At 55.3% G+C, this 14329-nt stretch overlaps 1 protein-coding gene across 2 annotated transcripts in view; it reads left to right on the forward strand.

The window, feature by feature from the left end:
• The first annotated feature begins 220 nt into the window (after nt 1–220).
• The window catches only part of CPT1A (carnitine palmitoyltransferase 1A), a 49523-nt gene continuing 35414 nt past the window's right edge, over nt 221–14329 (forward strand). For both annotated transcript variants that reach the window (XM_025879491.2, XM_025879492.2), the window contains exon 1: nt 221–347. The gene's annotated coding sequence lies outside the window, so the exon portion shown is untranslated. The remainder of the gene's footprint in view (nt 348–14329) is intronic.

A 14329-nucleotide genomic window follows, 5' to 3' on the forward strand; every position in this document is an offset into this window, starting at 1 on the left:
AAAACAGAGTCTCCAGGGTGAGGAATCTCGCCCTGGGCCCCATGCTGGCAGAGGCGGAGGCGGCGTGCCCCCCAGCAGCCTCAGTTTCCTCACCTGACAGGCTCCCCTAGGAGCCGCCAAGGCCCCGCCCCGTCCAGGTCCCGCCCCCCCCGCCCGCCCCGCGCGGGGAGCCTCAGCCCCGCCCGCACCGCAGCCCCGCACGCTTCAGCCAATCGGCGGCGGCCGGCGTCGGGTGCACTCGGCCTCGCCCGCGGCCCTCCAGCCTCTGGCTCTCGCTCTGTGGCTCTCAGTGCGCTGCCGCCTCCGCCGCCGCCTCCGCCGCCACCGCGCCCCCGTTCGCTGACTTGGTAAGGCTGGGCCGAGGCTGCGCGCGCGGGGACGGCGGGCGGGCGAGCGGGCGCGGGCCTGCGGGCTGCGGCGGGCTCCAGGGTGGGGCGCGCGGGGACTGCCAGGGCCGGGACCCAGGCGGGGGCGGGGACGGCGGCGCGGAGGGGAACCCCCAGCATCCCCCCCCCGGACGGCGGAGTTCGTCAGGAGCCCAAAATGGGAGCGCGGCAGGGACTCCCCACCTCCCGCCGTGGATTGATTGGGTCGGGGGCGTCCGCCCGGGGGCCGATCTGCGCGGGGTCCTCCCGTGCGGGTTTGGTGCGGCAGCGGGAGGGATGCTCAACCCTCCGGACTTGGCAGGATGCGCCAGGCTCTGGACTTCCCATTTCCCAGGAGTGGATTGGGTCTGGGGGTACGCCCGAGGGTTGGTCGGCCCGCCAGTACAGTGCAGGAGCTGGAGGGATGCTTGGGTCTCTGGATTTGGCAGGATGCCTCGGGCCTGGGGCCACGAAGGACGCCGGCTCCCTTTTCCTCTCATCCCACCCCTCTCTTAGGAATGGATTGGGTCTGGGGGTCCGTCCGAGGGTCGCTGAGGCTGCAGGAGGGATGCTTGGCCTTCTGGACTTGGCGGGGCGCCACCAACCCCCCTTTCGATCCCGCCGCATCCCTTCCTCCTCCGGGGGTGGATTGGGTCTGGGGGACCGTCCTGGGGTCGCGGGCCGGTCCCAAGTGGGAGCTAGAGGGACTCTGGGGCCTCAGGACTCCCCAGTGCGCCGTCCACCCTCTTCCCCGCGTCTGCCCCCGCATTGCAGCCGTCGGGACACGCCCTTGACGCGGGGCTCCCGGCGCGATCCGAGAGCCAGTCGGGATCGAGATAGGGGCGCTCGGCCGGGGTCCCCGCTTGCGAGCGCCCCCCACCCCCTGGTGAGGCGCTGGGCGCAGGGCAGGTGGGCGCGGAGAGTCTGCCCAAGGTCGCGCCGGGCCCCCGAGCCGCCGCGCGGGGGTGGGGGAGGGGCGTCACGTGACCGGGCCTAGGCTCCGTTGGCCCGGGAGCCCGGACGGCGCGGTCAGGGCGGCGGAGCGACCCGGGCCCCGACGGACGCATCCCCTACCCTCAGCTCCCTCGGCGAGCCTACCGCCAGACCGGTTCCTTTCGTTTTGTTCAGCAAGGCCGTGGGTCAGCGTCTTTGTAATGTAAATTGGTGGTTGGCTTTCGTTCCAGCTGAAGGGAACGAAGGTGAGGCCCAACCTTGCCTTTTTTAAGGAGTTAAAAATCCCGAGTAATTAACCAGGTTCAGTACAGAACAGACTCAGTACTCCCTACTCAGAACAAGGCTTTCGGTTCCTCTTGTGCTCCCCGTGTTGTTAAAATATTTTAAGGACCGATTGTTGTGGGAAACTGGTAACTTTGTAAGTTACCGAATAAAATGAAAATCTGTTTAACCTTTTTGAAACGTGTATTTTGTTACACCATCTTCTTGCACCGGCGTCCGGTTTCTGGTCATTCCAGATATTCAGGGTTGTTTATTTTCTTCTGAACCTCAAACCAAGTGATTAAAACATGGCCGAACTCACTGGTCTTCTATTTGTGCCAGCAAACATCACCCCCTCTGCCCCCCCCCCCGCCTTTCTAAAGTATTTAAGGTGACTCGAGATAAGCGTGGCGGACAGAGGAGGACGTTAATGCTGATGAGCGTGCTGATCGTTGAGGCGAGGCGGTGTCCGGTTCTAAGTCCTCTGGGGCCACCGTGTCTGATACGAACTGGATGCAGCCCTCAGAGCGCGGGTTTTGGGTGGTTCTGCCTCTGTGCGCCGGGGGGTGGGGGGTGCTCCTTTCGCCTATAGAGGACCGGTTTCCTTCCGGTGAGGCGTTGCTAGACCTGACCTCGCACGCTGAACTCCCATCTGCTGGAATGAATCAGAGAAAAGGGCCATCTTTGGGAGTGCACATGCTTCGTATCAGAGTGGCAGAAATTGGCATCATGCACAGGCCAAAATAACCTTTTGAGTTTGTACTGAAAACAAGGGGCCTAACCCAGAGACCAAGGGAATAAACCTGGTGTCCCTGCTGCTGCCGTCCTTGGCCCGACCCCGGACCAGTGGTAACCCAGCGGTCAAGCCTGGGCCTCCGGGGAGTCCCGGGGGAGGGCCCGCGCTTATGCAACCCTGGTCCCTCGTGCCCATTCATAGAAACACTGTTCATTTTTCCTTGGGCTTCGCAGCGAGTCCCTTCCGGACGCGCTTTGGGCGCGCCGGGGCGCGGTGCCGCTGGGGGATGGCATCGGGCGCACTAAGCCCTTAACTGTCCCCAGGGTTGGCCCCGCAGGGCTCGTCCTTCCCAGGGAGAGGCGCTGCGTGTCGCCGGGGGAGGAGGATGGCAGCGCCGGCGACGCGCGCCAGCTCGCTCCGGAAGGTCTCTCCGAGCCGGGCGGGTGGAACAGGATCTGAGCGCCTGGGACGCGCCTGGCCGGGGGCGGGGCTCGTGTTAACCTTTCCCCTACTTTTCGCAGCCGTCACGTGACGCTCGCGGTGGGGGGCGGGGCGGGGCGCGCCAGCCGCAGCTGCCGGCCGTGCCCTCGAGGACGCGTTCCAGGCGAGCAATTAAAGACGCAAGCCTGAGCTTCGAGGGCGGTGGGAAGGTGGGAGGCGGAAACGCGCGCCCGCTCAGGCCCGGGGCTGGTTCTGCACTTTGATTCGGAGCAGTTTTTCCTTTGTTGGAGAAGAGGTTTAGTCATTCTGCGTGGTTATTGCTGGCAGGCCGGAGTTCTGCTGCTGGAAGCCTCAGCTTCACTTCCGGAAGAATTGGTGCTTTTTAAGGTTAAAATAAAATCGGCATGTTTAGAGTGTGTTTCGGAGATTCTCCGTCCCTTACTTTAACGAGGCTTCTTTTTCCCCAAATGGTTTGAGCCACTCCTGAGCTTCTCCTGCGGGGACTTTGCTGTTTTAAAGATAAGTAATACAAGCACACGGTCCAAAATGAAGGCGGTGCATATGGGAACAAAGCGCAGAGTTGGCCTCCGCACCTGGGTCCCCGCTCCAGAGACAACCACCCTAACGGTCTTTTTGATGCCTGTAGAAATAGTCTAGGCTGTACAGGTCGTGTTTGTTTGTTTTTTTTTTTTTAAGTCTCTTAACGCAAGTAAGGAATATGTTCTGCCTGTTGATTTCTGACACTCTGTTCTCTCTTGTGAACTTCACCTTTTACCCCATGCAAATACTGGGTGGACCTTGGGTTCCCAGCAGACCCTGGGCTGAAGCCACCTGACCTTTTTGGGTTAAGGTGATTTGGACCCTCAGTGCTCCGGAATGTCCACCTTTAATGTTGTGTGGGTTGTTTTTCTGCCTAGGAATGTTTTTGGAAGTTAATAATTGAGAGAAATATTGCGGCTGAGGTAGGCTTTCGTCTCTGGGTGTACAGTGTGATATTTGCCACCGTGGAGGGTTGGGACATACGGTGGCCGCTGCTGTCCTTGGGAAAGATTATCCACTACTTGTTGGACACCAGGTTATTTAGGTAAAAAAGAGAGGACTCCATACCTCGAGGGTGGTGGTTGACCCACCCATCCCAGGAACCTGAGTGTCCCTAAGTTCCACCTGCTACCTTTGCTTCCCATATGGTTCTTAAACTCGCCTTCCTCCTCATTCCTGTGAGCCATAGTGGGAATTCAGATATTTATCAGCTGGAAGAATGCTTGAGACCCTTTCTCGGCTGGATTGCTGCAGCCTTCTGATGCCGGGGCGGGGGTGGGGGGTCCTCGGGCAGGGACATACGGGCGAGGGAAGCGAGGAGCAGAGGAAGGAAGCTGTTGGATTCTTCCACTCCGTGCCCTTGCTTTGCCTTGTTACCATGGTCAGGGATTTCTGGGTGGGAGACCTGCAAGCTTGTTACTTCCCACATCAAGGGACTAGTGACCCCCTCCTCCCACCAGTATACTGGCTTCCGCCGGGGCCTTGGGGCTCTTGATTCCCATTGCACGCACCTCTGTTGTTGATGATGCCTTGGTGGGAAATCGGCCTCATGAGGACCGGGGATGTCAGGTTTCTGAGGAGTCAAGCTAGGGGTTAATTCCTTCAATTTAGAAGCCCCTCCCATCTCCTCCCACTGCCCCACTAAAAAGTAATACATGTTTATATTAAAAGCAAACACAAAATAACCTTGCCTTTAAGAAATTGTCTTAGGCTAGAACTCAGACTTTATTTCTTATGAAAGCCTTCCTCATTTATGAGATAATGCATCTGTCACTAATTTTCCTAAATGTCAGCTCCTCTGCTGCCCTTAAAAAGACAACGTGAAGAGTTTTGGGTTCTTTCTGTTTTTTCAAACACGCCCTGTTGCACAGCGGGAGGTACAATAAGGTATCCTAGAAATGAACCAGGAGCCCTGCTACAAGCTGAATGCCGAAGTTAGATGGTCTGGGAGGTATCAGATGTGGCAGCGTGTGGGAGCGCGAGGGGAGAGTGAGTGGGAAGGGGTCTAGTGTTAAGAAGGAGGAGGCAGATCCACATGGAAACCCACGTTCCTGGAGCGTGGGACTGCGGTTGGGAAGGTACACTGTGTTCCTGCATTAAAGGCGTAATGTGGTGTTGGGTCCATCACTTGATGTGAGGAGTGGATATTCTGCATGCTTTATGTACCAGGAAACAATCTTATGATAAGGCGATGACATTTGCTCAAGGTCTCTGTCTCTCTTTGTCTCTGTCTCTCTTTCTCTCTCTCCCATACACACACACACACAGGCTGAGTACGTGGCAGAGCTGGAATTCAAGTCCAGATCTGTGTTCTCCAAAGCTTGTGCTCTGTCCTTATAACAGGCTGCTTCCCAGACCCCTGTGCAGGCCGAGGGCCTGGGTGTTAGAGGTTCCCCCCCCCCCCCCCGCCCGCTGGATGTGACACTGAATCAGCCGCGTGTGTTTCTGGGTTTCCAGTTCCTCATCTGTCGAATGGTGCCTCTGACACCTGTCGCTCTGTCTCATAGGAGGGGATCCAGTAAGAGGCCAGATGTGAACATAGTTTCAAGGGTGCAAAATGGGCACGGGTTCTAGCAGATAATACCATGGCCGCAGGCAGGTTTTTATGGATACGACTGAGCTCTCCAGTCCCTGGACTGGGACTGGGGCTTGACGAGTTCAGTTGCGCTTCTGGGTGTAAAGGTGGAGAACATGCATGGGAAATCCACCCTGCCCCTGGTTTTAGGAAGATTTGTGGGAGCAATGTCCTGGTATGAGGAGAGGTTCAGGGGTCTCTTCCAGCAGCAGGACCGCTGTTGGTGTGGCTGGAGGCAGGTGCTTATGGGTATGCATCTGGAGAAAAATACCTGAACGGATAGAGCGGGTAATTGGGGCCTGCCTAGACATTCTGTATTTTCTTTATAAAAATGTGCCTTTGGTGGGGCTCCTGGGTGGCTCAGTCCGTTGAGCATCTGCCTTTATCTCGGATCCTGATCTCAGGGTCCTAGGTTCAGCCTCACCTCAAGGCTCAGTGGGGGAGTCTGCTTCTTCCTCTTCCTCTGCCCCTCCCCCCGCTTGCGTTTTCTCTCTCTCTCAAATAAATAAAGTCTTTTTTAAAACAAGTGACCCCCAGTGACATTTCCTGAATTCTTTGCTCTTGCTCAGATCATATTTCTCTATATTTATCTGATTAGTTTATTACTTACTGAAGTGGGGCAATATCAGGTATAAATTTGAACTTGCTTTATTTTAACAGTAGCTCAGTGGGCAGAACCTGTGTTTTTCTGGAGCCGTAAAACAAAGTATAATGATTCAGAATTCCCTCTATAATCTGCCTTGACTCTGCATATTTAGCCCATAAATGTGAATGGTGTGTTATGATATACTTCACCGCAATACATTAATTGTATGGCCAGTTAATTAGTGCAAATGTGGAATGCCCTGTTATGAATTCAAGAGACAACATTTCATTAATGATAGTTCTTGCACCTTTCTTGTACATGAAGCCTTCCCAGAGACGTCAAGTGAGTTTTGAGTCTCCCATTCTTGCTTCTAAGATGCCTCTGTCAGGTTAGGGAAATGATCTGTATTTGTGTAACACTTACTGAGAAAACACAAGATGCAATTATGGAGAATCCTGTCTGGAAGTGGCTCAGAGAGTGTATACGCCTACACACAGGTGGAGAGGGGCCCTTTCTGTGGATCTTCCCTTTATTGCTAATTTTTGCCTGCCCTAACTTCTCACCCTAATTGTGAACACGATAGCGGGAATACTAAGTACCGAAGGAGCAAGAAGGAACCTGAGCAAAGTCGTGAGCCCTGCTCCACATGCAGGTCTGGGGAAACCCCCTGGGCTCCATGATAGCTTTCCAGAGCCTTCCGGGTATTTTCCTTGAAGTGCCGCGGGGAACAACACTGAGGCTGGCCTGGGTGCCACCTTGGTAGCCCTACTTGGCAGGAACGTTAGCCACCCTGGAGACGGAACCAGCTTTGTGTAGCCGAGCAGAACCCTCCCAGGCCCTGGTCGCTGGACCTCGGAAGAATAGACCACTGCTCTGTCCTCCAGGAGAGACCAGGCTGCAGACTCTGCCCGCGGTGTCTCCTCTCGAGAGTTTTTCCAGGGGGGTGGCCCGAGTGTCATCCAGGCCCCCAGCTTCCTCTCTGGTGAGGGGTCCAGGCTGTGCTCCTGGAGACCCTGCCTGGTGTTCATGCAACGCTAAGCCGTTGCTTCCTGTGGGTAACCTTTCCTCTGAGGAGTCCCAGTGCAGCAGCTGCTGACCGCTAGAGGGGAGGGGGCCGCTCTTTGCCGGACTTTAATAGCAGGCAGGGCCCACTGCTCCTGTGTGTGAGTAAATTGTGCAACTCTCGTGGAGAGACTGGTGCCTGCGAATAATTTTAGCGTTGGCACCCGTCGTGTTTGTAGTTACTGTAGTTTTATTGCTGACTGCAGTCACATCGTTTCGGTTACAACGGAGTGACCTAATTTTATATTTGTGTAGCTTTAGGACTCTTGCGTGGAACTTTTAATGGAGTGCCTACCACTTAACTTGGCAGGTGAGCACGTGGGGTTTGGAGCTGGACGTGAGTCTGATCCCCAGCTCTGCTGGTTGCTGGCTGTGACCTTGGACAGGTGTCTTGACACCCTCACGTTGGTCTGCACCTTGGTAAATGAGTGCCCATCTCTAGTGGGAATGAAATGGGTCACGCGGGTGAGATGCGTATCACCTTGTCCAGACTATGCCAAACAGTTTGGTAGAAGGAATATTTTGTACCTTCGTTGTTAAAAGCACAGAGACCAATCTGTATGCCGTTATCAGTCTGTCTGCCTAGTTACCTTCCTCTCCTTATCTGTTGGTTCAAAGACCTCGGACAGCACATAATTGCATATTTTGGTTGGATGTCACATAGCAGGTTTTATTGTTTGTTTATTACGGAGGTGATTTCCACATCTGAATTTCCCCCGGGCCTGTTGTAGAAGCTGGTTAAGCAGTTTGCATTGTGCTGACCTTTCACCTCCTTTCCTTAGCCCACTGCCTGTCCCAGAATCCTAGGGGTGGGGATGGTGCTGGGCCAGTCTTCTCCTGGAGGGGAAGGGGACCCAGCTTAGGGATGGCTGGTGTTATGATTGGCTGGCCACTGACCTTGTAGTTGAAGAGTTATGGTGAAAAAGAGTTGATTGAGGAGGCGGAGGATGGAAGGACAAAGTAGGCACATCTGAAAAACAGACCAGTTTTATTGGCCAAAGCTTTAGTGAGTGGCATTGGTCAGAGTTATCAGAATTAAAGTAATCTGACTGAAATTGAACCAGGTGGTGTAACATCCCGCCTCCCAGATCGTTCACCTGGCATTCCGTGTTGGAGAGCTGTCTGTGGCCCTCAGTGGAGTCAGGGTTGAACAAGGACTTGTGTCCTGGAGACACCCCCCCACCTTCGTTGGGATTGATTAAATGAAGAGTCACCTGCCAGCCAGTGTCAGGAGAATCACCAAATGAAACTGGTAGAAATCTGTTCTCTGGGCATGTGGGCTCAAAGGCCGCCCTATAGCAGGGGAGTTTGAAGCTAGGTGTGAAGCCGGGACATGGGAATGGAAAAAGAGCAGAAGGCACCCCAGCTGTGAGTTGGAGTTAGCAGGCCCCCAGGTCATGGTCAGGGGGGCCTGGCCCAGGTGGGGGACCAGGGGAATGGGCTTGGGAAGCCGTAGGAACAGCCACATAATAGACCAGCGATGTGAATTTATAAAAATTGTGGTAAATAGGTCGTTGCTCTCAACCAGAGCGCCTTACTCTGGATCTTGGTGTCTTTCCAAGAGCGGATTAGAGTAAGATGCTTAAGCGCTCTGGCACAGACCTTGGAGGATCTCTCTCCTGGAGTGGCCTTCATGATCTCTAACGTCACATCATCACATGGTGGCCATGCTCAGCCTGGGGGTGGGGCCCCCAGGTATGTTCCAGGCAAGGAGGTTCGTGCAAGCTCCCATGGGATGGGGCTCCCAGGTGGGCTCTGCACCTGACGCTGCCCGAGGGGTTGTCTGCAGTGCCCGGGAAAACAAACAGGTCCTCAGCCCCGCAGCCTGCCAGACCATATAGACGGAGAGGGCTTTCTGTCTTCGGCACATCGGATAAATTTCTTCACGTCTCCACGCAGCTGGGGGCTGCTGCCTCACGTGGTCACTTCCAGTTTACCCCTGAGCTGGTATGGCAGGTGCAGAGGGAGAGGTGGCCTTACATCAAGAATAGTCCCCAAGGGGCCTTCCCTGGGGGGCCCAGCCAGACCTGGGGGAGGGGCAGCCAGCTTGTGCTCCCGGAAGGTGCTTCTGCGATCACGCTGTTCCCTCCCACTCAGATTTCTGGTCTGAAGGCCTCTGAGAGTTGCTTGGTGATGATTCCAGGGAACAAATGAGTGACCGAAAGGGGAGTTCAGCTCTCTTTTCATGTGTCCGTGTTTTCTTTGCAAACTGCTCCCCCACCCCCCGCCGGCTCCTGTCCTCTCTGCTTCTCTCGCCCACGTCCTCATGAGAACTCGGTGCGCAGGTGTGCATCCTGCCAAGAAGGTGGATCCCAGCGGTCATGCCGTGTATACTTTGTCCCCGGAGAAGCCACCTCTTTACACCCAGGTAGATGGGTGCTCAGCGGGGAGCAGTGCAGGGACAGGGGACCTTTCCAGATGATCAGGCTCTGCTGCTTGCACCCAGCACAGGGTGGAGGCACGGAGAGAGGACACTCCAGCCTGTGTGTGTCCGGGCCTGGCAGCCAGTGTTACAGTAGCAGAAACCGTGTGAGGGTGTGTGAAAGATGAGGGATTCTGCTGCGGTCGATTCGCTTTAGTGTCGAGCGGAGGTGTGCATGAGACGCAGAGTCGTGTGTGCAGGTGCAAGTTAAAGCCCCAGGCAGTAACCTGTGGGAGGCTGACTCCTGGGGTGCAGAGGGGCTGGAAGAAGAACCACTGACCCCCAGCTCAGAATCCTGAGGATCCCTGAGAGGGGCAAGCGGCTGGAGCCGAGAAACTGCGAGAGTCTACGTGCCTGGTCGCCTTCTCCAGGAAGAGGAGGACATTGAAGGAGGCCAGCGCCCAGAGACTAACAGAGGCTAACAATTTAGTTGTGTATCACCTGTGGGCCGTGGCAGAGCCCCCTGGCAGCCCCAGGAGGCAGGGAGGGGGTGCTGCCTGCTCACCAGGTCCCCCGGGGCCCTGCTGTGCCGTGGCCTTCGCTGCGGCCCTGGAAGGTTGTAGGGATACAGAGAAGAGGCTGCCCCACGTGGCCTGCATCCAGACGCAGGCCCGGCCTGCCAACTGGCCCAGGGCCCTTCCTCTTCCTCCTCAGGGTGTTGGGGTTCCCAGCTGCACTGACAGAGTGACAGGGCAGCCGTGCCTGGCCAGGGCCTCCACAGAGGCCGACCCAGGAACGGAGAGTTGGAGACCAGGCGATGTCGGGGCGATCTGGCTGGTTCATAGGTATTCTGTAGTTACCTGTGTGCATGACGTCTTTTTTTTTTTTTTTTTTAAGATTTTATTTATTTGACACAGAGAGACACAGCGAGAGAGGGAACACAAGCAGGGGGAGTGGGAGAGGGAGAAGCAGGCTCCCCGCCGAGCAGGGACCCCGATGCGGGGCTCCATCCCAGGACCCTGGGATCATGACCTGAGCCGAAGGCAGACGCTTAACGACTGAGCCACCCAGGTGCCCCTGTGCATGACGTCTTAAGATTTAAAACTTGTAGGACAGAAAACAGTCCTGCCGTGTAGCACAGTAAAATTCCCTGGGGCTCTTTCGAGGCCCTCCTCATTCCTGGTTGTCCATGAATGAATGACTGGCTGGCCTTCCCGCCCCCGCCCCCGCCCCCGCAGGAGGTTGCCTCTCCCCTCCCCCAGCCTCCCGTGTGGTCAGACTTTGGGCAGTGGCGATGGTCGCTGTGTGTCTTCATCAGTTACTCTGGCTGTCCTTTTGGGGAGACTCGGAGGTGGGGGAGGCGGGGCAGGCAGGCAGGTTCACCCGCACCCACCTGGGTGAAAGGTGAGGGTGGGCCCTGCGTCCGGAACCGAGATAGCAGTTCCTGCTAAGGGTGTGGTAGGTCAGGGGTGCTGTGATCTGACAGAGAGCCTTTGTTGTTGTTATTCTAGGTGTCATTGGGTGTGGGTGGGTCGGGTAGATAATCCCATGTTGTGAATGCCCAGGAATGCAAGGGCAGGCTTGCTGTGGGAGGGCAGCAGCCCTGGCAACGGACCCCTCCTTCTGATTTGACTTGGTCTCGGTGCACAGGGTATGGGGCCTCACCTTGCTCTGCGGAGGCTGGCTTGTGGCTCGTGGGGCTCGCCGGGGAGATGTGTCCAGAAAGGTGGCCACTGACAAGCACTGGAAGAGGCTGGGAGCTTTGAAAGTTAGTGTCTGATTGTCCAATGTAGCACCGAGCTACAGCGGACAGGCGTTTTATTTCGTTAAACATATTTTAAGAAATGATTAAGAGAGGATCACAAAACTACAGAAGAAAAGAGACCAGCATAACAGACCCCTCCATGCGGCCACTGCCCGACTTCACCAGTTCCCACACGTGGCCAGTTCATACCTCCGTCCCCTCCACCCCCAGTGATTTTGAAGCAGACCCTGCACTTGACAGAGGACGAAATTGCACTGATACGTATTTCAGTATGCATTGCTAAAAGACAGCAGCTCTTTTATTTTTAAAGATTTTATTATTTGAGAGAGTGAGTGAGCGAGTGAGAGAGAGCATGAGCAGGGGAGAAGCAGAGGGAGAGGGAGAAGCAGACTCCCCGCCGAGCAGGGAGCCCAGTCCCCGGACTCCAGGATCATGACCTGAGCCGAAGGCAGACCCCCAACCGAGTGAGCCACCCAGGCGCCCCAAAAGGCAGCTCTTTTAAAGAATAACCACAGTATCCTACGCCCCCTAAAAATATTTAACTGTTAATTCCTCGATGCAGTGAGCTGACCGTTGCTTGGAGGAGTGAGTGGGACACCGGCGGCCCCGTCCACCTGCGTTACAGATTGGAGGAGAGAAGGTTTAGGTGCATTAATGTTGAATAGACGACACTTCAGTTTCATGAGGCGGCTTTTTTTAAATAACCGCTTTATTGAGGTATGACTTAGCGCACTGTCCCCTACGCCCATCCAAAGTGCACGCTTCTGTGGTTGTGAGTCCCTTCGCAGACAGGTGCACCCAGCACCACAGTCCAGATTTCGAATGTTTTCCTCACCCCAGAAAGAAACCATCCCTCCCCTCAGCCGTCTACCCCTCTCCGTCCCCTTGCCGTGTACCCCAGCCCCCCCTATTCTGGACACTTTGCGTACATGGAAGTGTGCAGTGCGTGGCCTTTTGTGTCTGCTGCTTTCCTGTAGTAGGAGGTTCTTGAGGTTCATCAGTGTGACAGTGCTCTGTTCCTTTTTAACAAAGAACGCTCTGTTGGATGGCTAGACCCCATTTTATCTACCCGCTCATCAGGGGAAGGACATTGGTGCTGCTTCCGTTTTTTGGTTATTGTGCCTAATGGTGTTTTACGAACCTGTGCGTGCAGGATTTTGAGTGGACTCGTGTTCAGTCCTCCTGGGCAGGCAGCTGGGAGTGGAAGCTGGGGGCCGTGTGCTCAGGCCATGTTTAACCTTTTGAGAAACCGCCAGACTGATCTCCAGTGTGGCCGCCCCATCGCGCGTCCCCACTCACAGCGCGTGGGGCTTCTGGATTCTCTGTGGCCTTGCCGGTACCTGTTACCCTTGATCTTGCAGGTTCTAGCCGTCCTGGTGGGCGGGCCATGGCATTTGGCCTCGGTTTTGATTTGCGTTTCCCTGACGTCTACAGGAGGTGGCATTATAAGTGTAAATTGTTTCTTCTTCTTTTTTTTTTTTTAAAGGAGGCTCTGTGCCCAGCATGGAGCCTGGCGTGGGGCTTAAACTCACGACCCTGAGATCGAGACCTGAGCTGAGATCAAGAGTCGGACGCTTAACCGACTGAGCCCCCCGGGTGCCCCTGTAATTGTCAGTATTTTTAAACGTGAGGCTGTGGATGCCAGGATAGAGGGTGGGATTTTCCCTTTACTGGATTTGCACGGGAGCGTTCCAGACCTTTGCCTGCCGGTTCACTAATTACTGCGATGGCTCGAAGTGGGAGGTCAGCCCAGGGCAGCGCCTTGCCTACTGCAAAACTAGAAAAAGATTGCTCATTTAGGACTCTTATCTTTGGTTTTTAGTTTGAACCAATCCAAATGAGCAAATCCTTAAAGTCAGGGTTCTGACAAGGCCATTGACTCCTGGCAGGGAGACTGCAGGTCCTCTGTCTCGCCTCCCTCTCTCTCCTCGGCAGAGGTTAGATCCCCGAGCGAACACCAGACCCATACCTTCGGATAGAATCGGCTACAAACGCTATGTTTAGGTTCCATCTACTGCCATTAATAATCCCTCGTGTCCTTATAAAGCCCTTGAAAGATCTTACAAATCATCGAAAGGGTGGCCAGTCTGTAACTTTGTTTGCCCTGCTTCTGGCTCTGCAGAATTATTTCTGTGACACCCACCTCCCGCCGAATGGGGGGTTTGAAGCCTTCTTGAAGAGGGGTTAAGAGTTAACCTTGAGGCGCCGGCAGGATCCTCAAGCCACTTGGATAGCTTTTTGAGAAAAGGATTCAGAGCTGTTGGGACACCCTCTTCCACATCCTGAATTATCTGCAGGAGGCATTTGCTTGGAGATCTTGCTGCTTTCACACGTGGGATCTTTTCCTTCAAAATTGGCCAGGCTAGGGAGGTTGGCTCCATGCCTGCTAAATAACACATAGATCATCGTGAACACTTTGCAGATCACTTTAAGCTAAGGTTATTCCCAGGGGATTGCAGTCTTTCCGACTTGCTCTTTTCCTTCATAATCAAAGTGGAGTCGTAGGTTCATGTGCGGACACTTCCCAGGGGATGCTCACCCCGGCCTCTCCCTCTGCCCCCAACGACGTCACATGTGGTGGGTCCTCCCCTCCTCCTCCTCCTTCTTCTTTAAAAGATTCATTTATTTGAGAGCGAGCGAGCATGAGCAGGAGGGGCAGAGGGAAAGGGAGAGAGAGAATCTCAAGCAGACTCCCTGCTGACTGTGGAGCCCCACGTGGAGCTTGATCTCACGACCCCGAGATCGTGACCTGAGCCGAAACCAAGAGTTGGACGCTTCACCGACTGAACCACCTGGGTGCCCCCAGAGTGGTCTTCTTGAGAACAGAAATGGTAACTTAAGGCCCTTGGATGGTTTTCCTTCACCCTTCGCATAAAACCCAGCTGCCTCCCCTGACTGCCTCTGGGCCTTCCTCTCCAAAGTTAGCTGCCTGCCGTTGACCCCAGCCACCCTGTCCTTGACCTGCTCTTGACCTCTACCTACAGTCCTGTTTTACCTTTGGGCCTGAAAGGTTTGCCCTCCGCCGATCCTTCTGGGCTTCCGTGTCACCGGGGAGGTCCCCTCTGACACCCCCTCTTCTTTTGGCCTCCCTGTCTGAGCTGGTGGAGGGCAGGAGGACTTTTCTGCCAACATCTGGATCCTCCCTGTGGCTGGCATGTGGGAGGCAATCAACACACGCTTGCC

This window comes from Callorhinus ursinus, unplaced genomic scaffold (assembly GCF_003265705.2).
Source record: "Callorhinus ursinus isolate GAN/ISIS: 27379988/994484 unplaced genomic scaffold, GSC_fseal_2.0 scaffold51, whole genome shotgun sequence".
NCBI classification, from domain to species: Eukaryota; Metazoa; Chordata; class Mammalia; order Carnivora; family Otariidae; genus Callorhinus; species Callorhinus ursinus.